Here is a 16985-nt window from a genome sequence, read left to right on the forward strand (position 1 = left end):
ATCATTGATACCAATCAAAGGGTCTTGTACCATTAATATCAATCACAGGGTCTTGTATGATTGATACCAATCAAAGGGTCTTGTATCATTAATATCAATCACAGGCTCTTGTATCACAGATACCAATCACAGGGTCTTGTATCATTAATATCAATCACAGGGTCTTGTATCATTGATATCAATCACAGGGGCTTGTATCATTGATATCAATCACAGGGGCTTGTATCACTGATATCAATCACAGGGGCTTGTATCATTGATACCAATCACAGGGGCTTGTATCATTGATATCAATCAAAGGGTCTTGTATCATTGATATCAATCACAGGGGCTTGTATCATTGATATCAATCACAGGGGCTTGTATCACTGATATCAATCACAGGGCCTTGTATCATTGATATCAATCACAGGGACTTGTATCACTGATATCAATCACGGGGCTTGTATTATTTATAGCAATCACAGGAGCTTGTATCATTGATATCAATCACAGGGTCTTGTATCATTGCTTACAATTTACTTATCAGTTATACATTTACAATCCTACCCATTTATCTTGAAATCCTTGGGCCCAATGTAATACTGACAACATATGTACGGGGAGAGGGGTGAAAGAAAAAAAAATTTAGTGGACAAGTGAAATTTGTCAGTAAGGAAAGTTTGTCATCAGCGATTAGGCTTTACACATTGAGAAAATAAACAATTGAAATTTTGATTAAATAAGACAAAAACATAATTTCAAGTAATTTACTCACGACTTGCAGCCCTGTGTCGACCTACATGCACTTTCCTAATTTTCTATTTATGGCAACTCTATATGACCCATTTCCAAGAAAACATGAAGGGGCCCCGAGTGGCTGAGTGGTCTAAAGCGCTCTCTGTTACAGATCACTGCCATCTCACCTCTGTCTGCGGCAGTTCAAGTCTCGGATTCAGCCAATGTGGGTATGTGAGAAAGCTTGCCAGTAGCTTCTCCTGGGTCAGTGGTTCTTTCCGGGGTTTTCCGGGTTCTTCCTCCACCATTAATACTGGCCGCCATGTATAGCCTATAGTGTGCTGAAAAATGGCATTAAAACCCACAACAATAACAACTTTAATTTTAAACTATCCAATTCATTGATAATCAAGTTAGTGGATGAGTCTGTACTTTTAAAGAAAATGGTTCCAGACATTAAGTGAAACAAGCTTTTAGAGTTTGACTTTTGGATGAAATTTCTTAGAGCAGATGGGTTTTTGAACAGAAATATGATCAATCAACACTGCTTTACAATTTGGGAAAAATTAATGAGATTGATGACAGTCATGGTCACTGCACAATTTGTGGACTTCGACTTAAGTTAGACATGTACACTCATTCAGCTAAAGTTTGACCTGAAGACTAGATAAAGTGAGTGTTGAACATAAATGATTTGTCAGTAATGTTTTTTGTTTGTATTCTGCTTCTAATTCAGTAAGACTTTGCCCATATCTGGCCTGCTGCAGAACCAGGTTAGTAGCAAAAATAAATGTATATTTTCAAATAGTACACTGTAACTATGGCATGTAATATATAGATTACACTTTTTATTCTCAGATTATGCTTTTTTTTGTCACTTATATTAGCAAAAATTATGTTTATACCTCTCTTAAGCTTGGCATGTATACATACATTACTATAAAAAAAACCACAAGGTAGGACACTTCTTACGGGACCCATTTAAGAATCAATACTGTTATTTCAAACTACATTTTGCAATATATAATTTGGGGACCAAATGTTTGCAAAAAGCAACTTTATTTGTTAAGCTGGTAGCCATTCTGCAACCAACACATCAGACCTACCTGGAGCCCTGCGATGACCATAGGGATTTTCCTGAAGTGACATTTTCATTTGAGACGAACCAGATATAAGTAGTTTTCTGGTGAAAACCCAACTAGACATAACAAGAAGTCCTTTAGTGTAACATAAGAAGTCTTCTGGTGAAAACCCAACTAAACATAACAAGAAGTCTTTTAGTGTAACATAAGAAGTCTTCTGGTGAAAACCCATCTAGACATAACAAGAAGTCCTTTAGTGTAACATAAGAAGTCTTCTGGTGAAAACCCAACTAGACATAAGAAGTCCTTTAGTGTAACATAAGAAGTCTTCTGGTGAAAACCCAACTAGACATAACAAGAAGTCCTTTAGTGTAACATAAGAAGTCTTCTGGTGAAAACCCAACTAGACATAACAAGAAGTCCTTTAGTGTAATGTTGATATAATTTTCTATTCAGGATGAGCAGCAACAAGATTTTCAAGATGTGACAACCATATCTGATATTTGACCAGCATCATTTTAATTTGGGTCCAGCTATACCATGGGATGAATGTGTGTACAAAGACTAAAATTATCAGAGAAGCAGTGATAATGAACTTATTCTAACAGATGGATAGATTTCAGATAACAGTACATCCTAAATGTTCTTCTGGCCCATGACCTGTAGATTGTTGTTGTTGTGTGATTTAACGCCATTTTTCAGCACACGACAAGCTATGCATGGCGGCCAGTATTAATGGTGGAGGAAGAACCCAGGAAAACCCAGAGAAGAACCACCGACCCACGAGAAGCTACTGGCAAGCTTTCTCACATACCCACATTGGCCGAATCCTGGACTCGAACCCACGCAGACAGAGGTGAGATGGCAGTGATCCGTAACGAAGAGCGCTTTAGACCACTCGGCCACTCGGGGCCCCCCATGACCTGTAGAAGTAAAAACATTTATTTTGTGATTGGTTGGCTGGTTTTTAATGGCAATTTCAGCACTGTATCATTTATATCATGCCAAGGAAATGAGATTTAAGTGCCTTTCCAATAGATACACTCCAGTGACTTTTAAATTACTGCTGCTATAAAACATTGTGCAAAGTGGCAAGATTTGGAACTTTCTGCAAGGCATGCAAACTGCTTAAACTAGATGAGGATATTAAAGAGTAAAGCTGTAAACATCATCTGGTTGTTGTTGTTGTTGTAAGGTTTAAAGCTATTTTTCAGCACAAGATAGGCTATACATGGCACCCAGTAAAATGGGTGAGACAAAAAACAGGATTCTAGTAAATAATTTAAATAAATAAATCCTCTCAAGTTAACAAATGTACACAGTAAAAAAGATGGTTCGACCTTTGATGTTAACATAGGAATGAGCAATTTTAATATAAATAACTCTAATATAAAAACCTAAATCACAATAAAAGGACCAGGATAATGGTCATTTTAATGGAAATTTCCATCAAACTATAAACAAAATGTGATTATGGAATCTTCTAGGGTCAGAATCAAGGCTGTATCTAGAACTCAAAATAAGTAAGCATGGTGAATTTACATGACATTAGTCATATAGACCAAAACTCCTTAATCAGCCTTCCCACAAAATATGTGAGTCTCTGGTTGGCTGACCATCCCCATTTCTCACTGCCAATTATAACACTTTCTTCCCCCCATAAAAAAATCACATTAAATATACTGTAACAAACTTTGTTTATGGCAGAATTTTCATTCACACATACATGAGAATAAAAATGTCCTGCCAAGGAGGTACACAATCCAGAACTACCATGACTATTTCAAAGGAACACAGTCCACTGATTATTACCATAGGCATAGTCAGCCTATATACTTCACCCAGTAAACCACCAAATGTGCGAAGGCTGGCACCAGAATAAATTCAAAAGATGATGGTAAACCAATAAAATATAGTTGACTAGAGGGCTCCAACAGAATGGGGACATGGTCTAAAATTTAAGTGGGAACAGACTAAGTTACAGGCATCATTTGTATAGGAAAATTTTATTAAGATTTCTGGGTGCTTAGAATTTGGTAAGAGTACAGACAAGTGAGTCTGACTCAAATCAAAGTGTGTCCTAGGAAAAGGAACTGCATGGTTCTAAAGGCACTTCCAATATTTGTGTTGACTTATTTCATAAAAAAAGTGTGTGTGTGTGATACGGATTTTTAACACAGCTTTAACAATTTTTCAGTCATATTGCTATGATGTCTGCAGTGTGGCAGTTTATAGTGATGTCTAGCATGACATATAGCATGATGTCCCAGCTAGCTACATTATCCTGACAACAGGCCGACTAGTCCTAACACTAACTTCTTAATGCTGAGCGCCTCAGTGAGCTGTTAGTATCATTTTATAAGTCAATGGCAGCCGGGGTTCAAACCCATCACCTCCTGCATCCACGGCAGACACTCTAACCACTAGGCAACCGGAGTAGTCTCATAAAAAGGGAAGCGGAATTGGAATTTAAAAGCTTCAAAAGAAGTTTACAACGTACATTCATGAGGTGGCACAATAGTAGAAAGAAAGTGGGGGGGTCATCTCTGAAACAAATAAATGAAAATCAACCCTTCTGCAAAACAACACAAGCATCACAAGTCATAAGAGTAGGATAAAAATATGGATGATATTGGGGAAGTATTTCCATGTTTGGTTGAGAAAAAACTGTTTATGAAATCAAAGATAATGATGCATCTAATGCAAGGGCCAATCAATGAACTTCTGATTTTAAGCATGGTTTGTTTTCTATTTGAGAAATTAAGCATTGCTAAATATGCAAAAAAATACATACAGAAATGGTTTTATCAATGATTTACTCTGTCATTGCAAAATTTACCACTTGCAACAAGAAACAAGAGCCTAAAATCTCAATTTGTATTTTTCAATAACATACTGCAAGCATGAAAGTGTTAAATTTGTATGTATACTTTCACCAGTCTGTGTATGTGTCTGTGTGTGTGTGATTAGGAATTTTAACAAAGCTTTTAAAAAAATTCAGTCATATCACTACGATGTCTGCAGTGTGATGTTTAGAACTAGGGCATCATGCTGCAGACATGAAGCATGATGTCCCACCCAGTCACATTATCCTGACACCAGGCCAACCATTCCTAACACTAACCTCTTAATGCTGAGAATCTAGCGAGGAAGCTATTAGGACCATTTTTGTAAGTCTTTGGTATGATTCGGCCGGGCTTTGAACCCACGACCTCCCGCTTCCGAGGTGGACGCTCTAACCACTAGGCCACCAGAGCGGTCTTTTCACCAGTCTAAAAAAGTAAATAAATGAAAGAACAATATTGTGCCCTCTACCCTCAGATTTATCCTTGACACTGTCTCCTGCCTTTCAAGAATCCTCCCTACTGCCCTTAGAACCCTCCTAGACCCTGTCTCCTGTCCTTCAAAAGTCATCCTCTATGCCTCTCTTTAGACCAGACATAATATCAACTTAAAACTTTTTTTCTTGTTTGTATGCCAAAACAATATGAAATTTTGAAATGTTGTCACCTGCATCAAGTCATTTAGCTCATAAAACTGCCCCTTTGTTCCAAAAATTGGGCCTTCTTTAAATAAAAGTAACCCTTTTAATAAAAATTACCATCTTTCCCTCCCCTATGTAAGAAGATCCTAGCTGTAATACTGTAATATATGGATAAAGAAATTTAGTTTAACCTTTGGTAATTATTATTCCAATCAGACAATACAATGTAATAGGTAGCCCATATTCTTATGAGTTATGATTTTCAAACACCAGCAAAACACATTTTAAAATTCAAACACCGTTACATTTTATATTTTCTTTCGTACTGCATGTTATTTGGAAATGTTTATCTTCATAAAGAATTTGTGCAATTTTAATTGTACATTTTTCAAACTGTACCTTTGGCTGCAAAGATGTGTTGTAAACACTGAGCAGTTGCTGATTAAATCAAGATGACATACGCATGAAGATACACATGTATCATAAAGATATGCGATTTTTATGTGGCGTAAAATATCCTAACGAATAATTGTGACAAACTTCAATGCTTTGCTAGGAAAGAATTTTTTAATGGCTGAAAGCGAGTGGTTGGACTGAGAGAATGTGTCCTGTTTAAGCACTTGAGCAGCAAAAGAATAACGACATAGATTCATTTTTATATTATGAAAATGAACGATATATATAAATGAGCCAGAATTTAATAAGCTTCTACACAAGTTCATAGCAGTCTTTTATCTGTCAATTAGCACAAAACAATGTGACATGTATGATATTAGACTATTATAAATGGGCAGCATATCAATACTGTACACTACTTGATTTGGATAATGTCAGTGATTTCTCCAGTTGCAGCAAATATTTTACAAGAATCCAAGACATAACATTCTGATAAATACCAATTCACACTAATGTGCTAGAAATTTTATGTTTTATCTGTGAACGAGGCAAGACATAAATTAGGTCAATGAATCCACTTTCCTTGCATGCTCAAACATGATCAGAATCTTACGAAATAGGCATACAATTTGTCAGATTTTGGGACATACCACCTACAACATGAATATCAATCACATCCATACATTTTGAAAAATAATATGATATTTGTATTTTCTACTACAAATCTCAACATGATTTCAAACAGCATAGTTCTGCTTTCTCAGTAATTTGAATGCTAATCAAGTACTGGGTGTTTTGACTAAAATTAATCATGACACACTGAGTGTGGACATAATATGGGAATGACCTTCACATTTTCTTTAAAAAAAATTTAATGTGTAAATTAACTGTACTTATTAGCAATTAAACGATATAAATTTTGCATCTGTTGTTGTCTGTTGATGATCTGAGCACCAGCTTAACTTTGTTGACTATTTCTTGAAATATCAACATTTTTAAATGTAACCCTTATTTTATACATACATATAAAATAGTTTTCACATATGTGAGATCAGTATTTTATTTATGTTAAAAGAGCTTCTTTAACATATGTGAAATTTATGTAGCAAATAACTTAACTTGCTTCAAATGCATGATTAAGAATTCCACTTACACCTATGTCTCAATAACTTACACAGAATGGGGTACAAAAATTGATTGTTGTTGTTGTAGGGTTTAATGCCATTTTCAGCACATGATAGGCTATACATGGCGGCCAGTATCAATGGTGGAGGAAGAACCCGGGAAAATTCCAGAACAAACCACCAACCCACGAGAAGCTGCTGGCTTAATGATTTGATACTCATTTTAAAATCACGTTGGCAATAATTATTAATATAATGAAGCTGTTCACCTTCCTGTCTAAACTAACTAGCCTGTGTTAAAAATAACTCATTTTATTTTTTGTTATTTCATCTCATTTAGTTTTAAAATACCCTTTCTTAGTGAAGTGTTAGCAACTCTAACTTATGGGATTTTCTACACAGGCTGGCTGGGGTCATCCATACAAAATTCAAACCTGCACAAGTCTTGCTTGATTAAAACCTGACTTTTTTTTATATGGCAGCCTTACATGTTATACCGCTACTTTAATTTGAATCTTCCTTCTCTGATTCTTCCTTGCAGAAGTAATATAGTAAACACATTTTGTCCAAATAGAAAAGACCACCTCACCTGATAGCTACTTGTAAATGCTGATCATAACAATATTTTGTCATTTAAATGCAAACCGAAGCTGATCTTAAATTAGCACAAAATCAAACGCTGAAGTTGATATTCCATATAAGCAATAAAAAAATACATTCCTCATTTAATAGGTTCACAAAAAAACAAAAACATGTATGTATGTATGCATGTAAATGTGATCTGGATTTTCAACATAGCTTTAACAATTTTTCAGTCATATCGCTACAAGGTCTGCAATGTGGCAATTTTATAGTGATGTTAAGCACTGGGGCAGCATGCCGCAGACATGTAGCATGATATCCCACCCAGTCACATTATCCTGACACCAGGCCGACCAGTCCTAACACTAACCCCTTAATCCTGAGTGCCAAGCAAGGCAGCTGTTAGTATCATTTTTGTAAGTCTTTGGCATGACTCAGTCATGGATAGAACCCACGACCTCCCGCATCTGATGCAGATGCTCTAACTATTAGGCCACCAGAGCGGTTATGTGTGTGTGTGTGTGTGTGTGTGCATGAAAAATGCACTTGTCCCAAAGTAGCATTTTTGAAAAATTTACTTGTCTGACTTCAAAAATTACACTGAGCTATAGAATTTGATAAGCCTGCACATCAAAAACAAGATTTCACATTTTAATACAACACAACATGTAGCATTTATAATTAAACTGAAAATGAATTTAATGACAGAACTAAAACAGGAATTTAACTTCACAGTGCTTACTTAATTTGTATTTCTTAAAATGCTGCAAACAGTACGCACCACTAACATTTTCAACAATCAAAATTTCATAGAATATTGTCAAGACAATTAAACAAAATATATGATTCGTTATTAAAAGTTGCTAATTTTATTAAATTGATTACCAGTTTAGTGCATTAACTGCCATTTTTAATGATACATGAGTTTAATTTATGTTTTAATCATAATTTACTTCCGATTCAACAAATAAGGGCCAATTCTGTGGGTATTTTCTAGATAAAACAATACATAGATAAACGGTTTCAAAGTGCGCATGCATACACTGTAGAGTTACGCAAGAGTTGTTAATGAATTGTGAGTTTTAAAAAATCGCATTAATGTGTGCTGTGAAGCTTAACTGTTGGAAGTCAAGTCATATGATTAGGCAAATACAAAAAAATAATAAAACAATGTGTTTCCAGTTGGTGAAATGTCTGTTTCTCATTGCCGACCCTCAACTTTTTCCCCAATGAAATAAAATTTGTTTTTAGAACAAAATCACATTGCCGAAATTGATTTGTGTATCTATAGTCTGACTATACATCTCCGTTTGTTTGTATAAAAAAAACCCACCAGTTTCAATAACGAAAACGTTTAATGTGATAAAAGTCTGCACAGAATTAGGTCAACTGAATCACTGATTTATAATTTCTAACCTGACTGTGACCAGAATGGCATTAATACTCGCATCCCCTGCACCTTTCATGCTTAACAGACTCTCCAAACAAACAAACGGGTTGGTATAGTCTGACTATAATTGAGCTGGTTTTGCCCAATACTTTGAAGTGCTGGAAATATTATTTGATTTATATCCTAAAAAACGAATGAAAGAAAAAAAAAAACACCTAACCTAATTTTAAAATCAGTGAAATAGGAAACACACATCACAGCTTTTTTCAGTCAAAAACAATATTTTATTTTAGAAGCAATTTTTTTTAAATACTAGTTTGTCTAAATAGCTTTTCTTACTAGTATTTAAAACCAAAAATTAAAAATTACTTTCATTCATCATGAAGTTGTTTGTTTTCATTTAGAACTAACTGCAAGATAACATGTTCTTGTTTACTGGCATTGATAATAATAATAATAATAATAATAATAATAATAATGATAATAATAATAATGATAATAATGATAATAATAATAATAATAATAATAATGCAAAGGTTAGTCGTACATCTGGGCTAAGCAAATGGCAGCACTGATGAAACTGTTTATCGGTGTAATGGATCCTTGCTGGACCCAGAGTTATGAGTTTGCGAGTTACTGAGAGAAAGGTGTACAGTTTATGGAAAATATTTTCTTATGTCAGAACAGAATTTCATGTGAGCAAACAGAATTGCACCTTAAGTGAGCCCAGTAGGCATTACCCCATCCCAAACTGAAAGTGTCCTCCTACTGTCAATGTGGGCTGCTTTTGAGAATGAGAAAACTTTAACTGAATCACATCTTAATTCCTAGCCAGAACTATTGGAGCTTGCATGACTGATTTAAAGCTTTGGATGGTAGCAGTTATCAACACCACCAAACATTTGTTATGAAAGAGGCAAAATTTCAAACATCTTTCATTAGATTTCACAATAAAAGAATAAGGATGTTTAAATACAACTTTAATTACTAAAGGGTTGTAAAAAAATATAAGTTTTGATAAATTTTAATTACTAAAAGGTTGGAAATAATATAAGTTTTGATAAATTTGAGAAAAGAGCTCCAATGTCAACACTTATTCTCCTTCTGCTATTCAGACTTTATTCTGAATTACTTTTGACGTGACCGTCGTACATAATGCGTAAAAGATTAAACTTTCACTAAAAGCATTGTAATTAGTTTCTTGTCTTTCTATACCAACCAAGAAGATCGAAATTTCGTAACAGAAGAAAATGATCAACAATATTCTTTTTAACTTTATTCCGTAATCTGACATTGATGTTTATGTTTGTACTGCGATCATTATATCGACAAATGAACAAAGTTCACCTTGACCCGACCTTGAACTATTTTCCGGTAAAAAGGGGAGATGCCATTTTGATCACGTCACTCCTACCTACTCAACAAACTTTCTACAGATTACACGACCCTGATCTTAGTATTTTAGCAACATCCTAAGTTTTTAAATTATATAATTGTCTTCTGAAAACAAACCAAGAAGTAAATTCTGCCTTAAATGTTAAGAAAGTAAGGACAAAGTTCAATGAGTTTCTACCTGGCGGCCAAGGTCGCTTCCGCTCAGTTTACACTGAAATGGCTATTCCGCAGCAATGTCTTTCGACACTCGCTCTCTGGATCCTATCTTCTCTCTCTTTGTTACATTTAGCGATTCTTGTTTGTAGATCCAATGACTTCTGTGAAACTATAAAAATTGCATATCACTGGAGACATTACACCGCGTCAGTGTTGTTGTTTTTCGGCTTGTAACGAACATGTTTGACCCGGAACTAATAGACTAATCTACGTTGAGAAATATTTTCTTCCGAAACGAATATTAATGGACTGAGTCTGTGACAAGTTTAATTTGTCAGAGATTGGACGAGAAAACTGAAAAACAACAAAAATCTTAACTTAGAGAAATAACGTGGGAAATATATTTATCACTGTTTTTAATAAAACTTTAACAGCAACAGCTTAGAACGAACTTTGCAAGGGAAATAACTTGATCGGTAATATTTGCATTTTTTTTCTGCGTTACTTCTCCTGAAACAATTCCTATCGTATTTATCGAACCTAATCGTATAATTCGGTTGCGTTTTCTTAAATAGTTATCCAAATATTTATCATATTTCTTTAATGTCCATATACCTGTTTATTTCTACTCGTTTTCTCCTATGCTATGTGATGTTGGAGTACCCAAACCAGAGCACGCATTTCTGCTTCTAGAACATCGAGGGGTTATAGATTTAAAAAATAAAGAGAGTTAATTATCATTTTTTAAAAACTGTTTCTTGGAACTTATTTATTTTTAGTAGATGTATAAATTGGTCAGACTTTTATAAAAGAGGGTTGAAGGGGGGGGCATTGTTAAAAAATTAGACAGCTTTTAGTATTGACTTTTACATTTCTAATTATGTTTCAATAATTTTGTTACTATACATTGATTGGGGGCAGTACCCTGTCAAAATATATACTTCCTTGATAAAATGACTAACATAAAGCACACAATCATAACAAACTAAACCATTTTATTTTAAAGTGCGTGTGTCTATCAAAATGTTTTTCCGCGCAGTTTTGTTGTGGTTGTTTATGTTGTATGGCGGGGGGTGGAGGACATGTGGAATGCAGAAATGACAACCATTAGTGTTATTAGTCCTGGGAGATAATATTATAGACGAATTTCGATTAGTATGTAGTTTTGTATTTCATATTCCTTGAATTCATTACTTTTTATGAAAGAGCTCTACCATCTTTCGTAGTGTACCCTGCTGCTTTTTTTAATGTTTCTTTTTAGACTTCCTATCAACAGCCGTCAGAAAAAAATGGAAGAAACAAAGCAATTCTTTGTTGTGTTTTTTTTTTTAACTCGTCAGTAACTTTCTTTTGAGATTTTATTTATAGATGAACTAAGTATACATTGATTATACCTGAGTAGTAAATGGGGGCACCCTAGCGACAATGGCAATTAGCATTACAAGACCCCTTGGGCAACTCTAGCGACAATGGAAAATTAACATGGAGAAAAATCGTGGGACAATCTGGCGACAAGGGAAATTAACATGGAGAAAAATCGTGGGTCACTCTAGCGACAAGGGGAATTTAACATGGAACTATAGTGTGGGTCTGTCTAGCGACAATGGGAAATTAACATGGGAATAGAGTTTGGGTTTGTCTAGGGACAAGGGGAATTGAATATGGGATTTTTTTTAAAATTTAAATTTAAATTTAAATTTTAAAAAAGGGGTAGGCAATGGAAAGGCTATCTCTTTTCGAGAAATATGGCTGGCCCTGAAAAGGGCCTTTTGGGTTTTCTTCTTCTTCTGCTTCTAATTTCTTCTTTTTCTCCACCAAGTTCTTATTTTATCTCCAACACTCTTTCTCTTCTTCTCTTTCTTTTTCTCCTGCTCTTCTTTCTTCTTCTTCTCTTCCTCCTCTTCTTTCTTCCTCTTCTCATTTTCTTCTTCTTTTTCAATCTTTTCGTTCCATTTGCTTATTCTTATTCTTTCCTCTTCATCCTCCTTCTCCTCCTTTATCTCTTTCATGACACCACTAATCTTGTCCTTTACCTTTTTTAAGTTATTAATTTCCATCTTTACACGAAAGGGACTATAGGAATAATGGTCTTCAACCAGTCTTATTAACATCTGCTCCATCATTCCTAAGTTGTCTAAAACGTCTTGTAATGTTTGTATTTTGTCCATTTGGTTAGAAGCCATCTTCTTTTTTTATTCTTTGCAGAATGGTTTGAACGACGAATACTGTGGATTCTTATACTTAAAGCGCGTACGTGAAGGAAAACATCCCCCTAAAACGTAAAATTGATCTTACCTAGATCATGACCAAACAACGCGCGAACGTGAAGGAAAACATCCCCCTACTTTTTCATTTCATATAATAAAACCCAAACTATACTTTCTCATTTCATATAATAAAAACCCAAACTATACTCTCCACATACGCTAAGAAACAATAAACAAAATCCATAATCTACTATCCACACAATCTTACGTGAGCGCTTACAAAACCCAAACTATACTCTGCACATACGCTAAGAACAATAAACAAATCCATAATCTACTATTCACACAATCGTACGTGAGGGGGTACAAACACAAACACAAACACACAAACACAAACACACAAACACAAACACACAAACACATACGCTAAGAACAATAAACTAATCCATAATCTACTATCCACACAATCGTACGTGAGCGCTTACAGAACCCTAACTATACTCTTCACCTACGCTAAGAAACAATAAAGAAACCCATAATCTACTATTCCCACAAACATACCTGAGCTCTTACAAGCACCAACACACAAACACATACCCTCACACTATCTTAAAAAAGAGTTAGTGTTTATAATCACACTACTCTACCTACACACATTGGCAAATCGATCGTTATTTCTTTTCTAGAGTATTGGGTAGCCCTGAAAAGGGCTGTTTTTTTTTTTTTTTTTGGAACTTCATGGACACCTGGTTAATGGTGGCACCTTCCAGGCCAAGCGCCACATACACATCTTGTCCCCCAGTTACTTTTTACCTTTTTGGGGGAGAGAGCAGAGGCAGGATATGTCGCTTCAGAATCCCAATTTTCGCTCTCTGGGATTCTGAAATTTCTTCTTCTTCTCTCCTTTTCCTCCTCCTCCTCTTCTTTGTATCTTCTTTCCTCTTCTTCTTTATATCTTCTCTCCTCCTCTTCTTTGTTTATTCTTTCCTCCCCCTCTCTTATCCTTCCCTCCTCCACAATGGCTTCCGCGGCCAGTTCATTTAATATGCGCCTGGCATATTCCAGATGCACATGAAGTTCCAACAGTTTCTCCAGTCTCGTGTTCATTTTTGGTGTTGATCAATCAACAAGGGTAGCTGGATTGCCGAATGAGTTTCAATTTATAGTGAAAGTGCGGACGTGAAGGAAAACATCCCCTAAAAACATAAAATTGATCTTACCTACATCATGACCAAAAAACAACAACGCGCCGACCTAAAAGAAACACTCACTCACTTTTTATGCTACCCATCACTATTTTAAAATTTTTTATAAATCACTTCAATAGACTATCCACATACGCAAAGCAATCCAATCTAACCCCAAATTTACACCTCAAACACCAAAACAAAAAGACATCATTTTAATCTACTATCCATACCAACTTACTTAACCACTTACAAACACAAACACACAAACACATACCCTCACATTTTTTTTAAAAAAGAGTTAGTGTTTATTTTCACACTACTCTACCTACACACATTGGCAAATCGATTGTTATTTCTTTTCTAGAGTATTGGGTAGCCCTGAAAAGGGCTGTTTTTTTTCTTTGCTATGGCATTCTTTTTAGTTTCTAAGAATGCGATGTCCTCTGAGGATAGACTTTCTGGCGATAGGTCTGCTTCTTCGGAAAGAGAAGAAGAACTCTTTGGTGTCGATACGACAATCGACAAAGCCTCTGTCAGCTTCAGGTTGCTGATGCTGCTCTTGTTGTTGTTGTTGCTGCTGTCTCTGAAGTCTGTACTTCTCTGTACATTCTTCTTTTTCCCTGTTCATTTCTTCTCTGAAGAGCTCTTCTATCAGGTCTTCAGTGATTTTTAACATTCTCACATTCTCTATTTCTTCTGGCTTCGGTACCAGACTGTGTCTGACCCTATGCAAATTCACGTAGGCTTCGTTGAGTTTAGCTAGTTTGGAGCACATCTTCTTAGGAGGATGAGTCGACAATGGATGGTTAGACTGGAAACAACCCGGTTCTTAAAGTCAAAGCGCGGACGTGAAGGAAAACATCCCCCACACGGTTTTTGAGTCGCAACGTTCAGTGAGTGTCATGAGAGGGATAGTAAGAAATGAAAGAGCATCAATCCAACATTCTTATAGCTAAACAAAAGACAAAGGCATTTTTTTCAAAACACAACATTTTTTATTCAAAAATCACTTAACACTAAACAACAACTCTAACATTTTTAACAATAATCCAACAATATAACATCAAACAATTTTTTCAAAACACAACATTTTTTATTCAAAAATCACTTAACACTAAACAACAACAACTCTACCATTTTTTAACAACAATGCAACACTAAAAGTTTCTCCACTAGGTAAAGAGGGATAACAGTCTTCCATGGTTTCTAGTAATCTAGGATGACTTCTCTCAAACTGTTGATTTCTATGGTATTATCGAATTCTGCATACAGGATGACGTTCACCGTTTCATCAGGGTCTCGGTCTTTAAACTGAATTTCCACACGAATCTGGCCGGATTTTATAGGGTGGAAATGTCCCTCGTCGCTGCCTTGGTCTGGAGTGAAATCGAAAGCCCACAAAGCGTAGCCTCCTGCATAATCCTCGTACGTAATACCGTGACTGGTATTGGTTCCTAACTGTCCGGTGGCTTCGTACAAGGACAAGTACGATCTCAAGTAATTCTTCTTTTTAAAGTCAGGTTCGAAAGGTCGGGTACACAAGGTCTTGCCATCGCGACTGACTTCGATTTTGGACACGCCAAAGTGTTGAAAGTAGAAAGGATTTTTTTCGGCAGCTCCGTTGAAGGCTGTATTCTCGACGATACCAACGATCAAACGTTTGGGTAACTGTCCTTGGAACAGATGATCTTCGATCATGGATCGCTGTCCCTTGGGAATGGTGAAGGTTTTCACTTCCACGCGTCGTATGGGATACTTGGCGGTCGTTCTGCTCAACGTCTGACTGATGTCGTTTCCCACTTTAGGTAACACTTCCACACGGCGTACGTAGAGTCTGGCTTCTAGGATTTTGGTTTTGTAACCGTCACTATCAGCCATCAAATGGAAAGCGGCACTGCTACGATTCAGTCTCAGGCGGACATCCACCCCGTTCAGCAAATACTTTTCTTGCAACCACATGTCCAAATGCAAACGATCCATCAGTTCTAAACTTGTGTCGGCTCCCGTGATTCTCTTTCTTCGTTCTACAAATCCATCATTGTTGTCTTTCTTTTCATCAGTTTCCAATATTTCAAACTTGGTAGGTTCGTCAGCTTCCCATACCACACAGGCATTGAGATGAGTGTTCTTGGCATCTATTCCGTACGTCAAGAGATTTTCCAGGTAGGCACGATAAGGGTAAGTATCCATGCTGCTACTGACCAGTTTGTTATTCAAATACAAGTCCACTCCACTGAACAAGGAATGCATGAAATTGTTGACGGGAGCTACTGCTTCATCGTCTATAGCACCTCCAGTCTTATCTAGAATTTTGACTTTCAGGTACAAGTAACTGCTATTCAGATCGATGTAATCTTCGGGTTGTCCTTTGATTTCAAACTCGATGGGAGCGGAATCGGTCAGTGAGGAGACGGGGTGAAATTCCACCCACTGGGATTCTTGCATCGTCATCATCGTGGGGGGCATGGCAAACAGATCCAGTTCCGTCTTGGAACAAGCGCAAGATTCTCGGTGCATCATTTTTTTGTCTCTTTTCTCAATAATCGAAAACGTCTAAGTCTCGAACGGTTCTTCTTTTCTTGGCCTTTCTAGCTTGAAGTCTGGTGAAAGGGTGTTTTCTTCGTCGTCTCTTTCTACCTTGTCCTTGCTGAATGCCTGACTCGGTAGCGTGCAGGGCATTTATAGGTGTTTCTCGTTGGCCTAAAATGTCTTTGCCCGTTTGCAGCAAGACATTTTTGCCTGCCCTCATGAAGGCTTCTTTAGGGTTTTGTTTGTCGATGATGACATTTTGGAGAAATTCTTTGCCTTGCGTCAGTGCCGCATCTTTCAAGGCGTGCAATCCGCGTGTCACCATCGGTTTCAACACCGGGGCCACCGAACGAAAGGCCGATTTTAACATATCTCCTAAGCCGTGTCCTCGCTGTTGAGCAACCCCTCGGTACACTGGATACATGACTTAAGAGTCGTGAGAGAACCGTTTTCGAAAATGGAGTTTCACCGTGACTTTTCCTTTGGTGAATGGAATATTTTGTCCCAGATCTCCTTTTATAGCAATGTTGACCGTGTCCAAATACGACTTACTGACAGGCAAATAGTGAGGATGGACAAATTCGCGGTGGACGTGGTAAGTGTTTCCACCTTCCTCGTCAGTGTTCGTGGCAGAATCCACTTTGAAAGGAATGACACGCAGTAACGGTACGGAGGTGTGTCCCACCACGTTGTACTCCACCACATCGGAATACACGAACATCAAATTCAGTCC

General features: G+C 36.6%; 1 protein-coding gene across 3 annotated transcripts in view; it reads right to left on the bottom strand.

The window, feature by feature from the left end:
* The window catches only part of LOC149796820 (uncharacterized), a 28334-nt gene extending 17772 nt beyond the window's left edge, over positions 1-10562 (bottom strand). For 2 of the 3 annotated variants that reach the window (XR_016421736.1, XM_089961462.1), the window contains exon 1: positions 10349-10562. The gene's annotated coding sequence lies outside the window, so the exon portion shown is untranslated. Of the gene's footprint in view, positions 1-4923; positions 4958-10348 lie in introns of those variants that run through there. The other variant, XM_089961463.1, reaches the window with a different exon arrangement.
* Between the last annotated feature and the right edge of the window lie 6423 nt (positions 10563-16985).

The sequence above is a fragment of the Sinohyriopsis cumingii genome, chromosome 6 (genome assembly GCF_028554795.1).
Source record: "Sinohyriopsis cumingii isolate HCF-2022 chromosome 6, ASM2855479v2, whole genome shotgun sequence".
NCBI lineage: Eukaryota > Metazoa > Mollusca > Bivalvia > Unionida > Unionidae > Sinohyriopsis > Sinohyriopsis cumingii.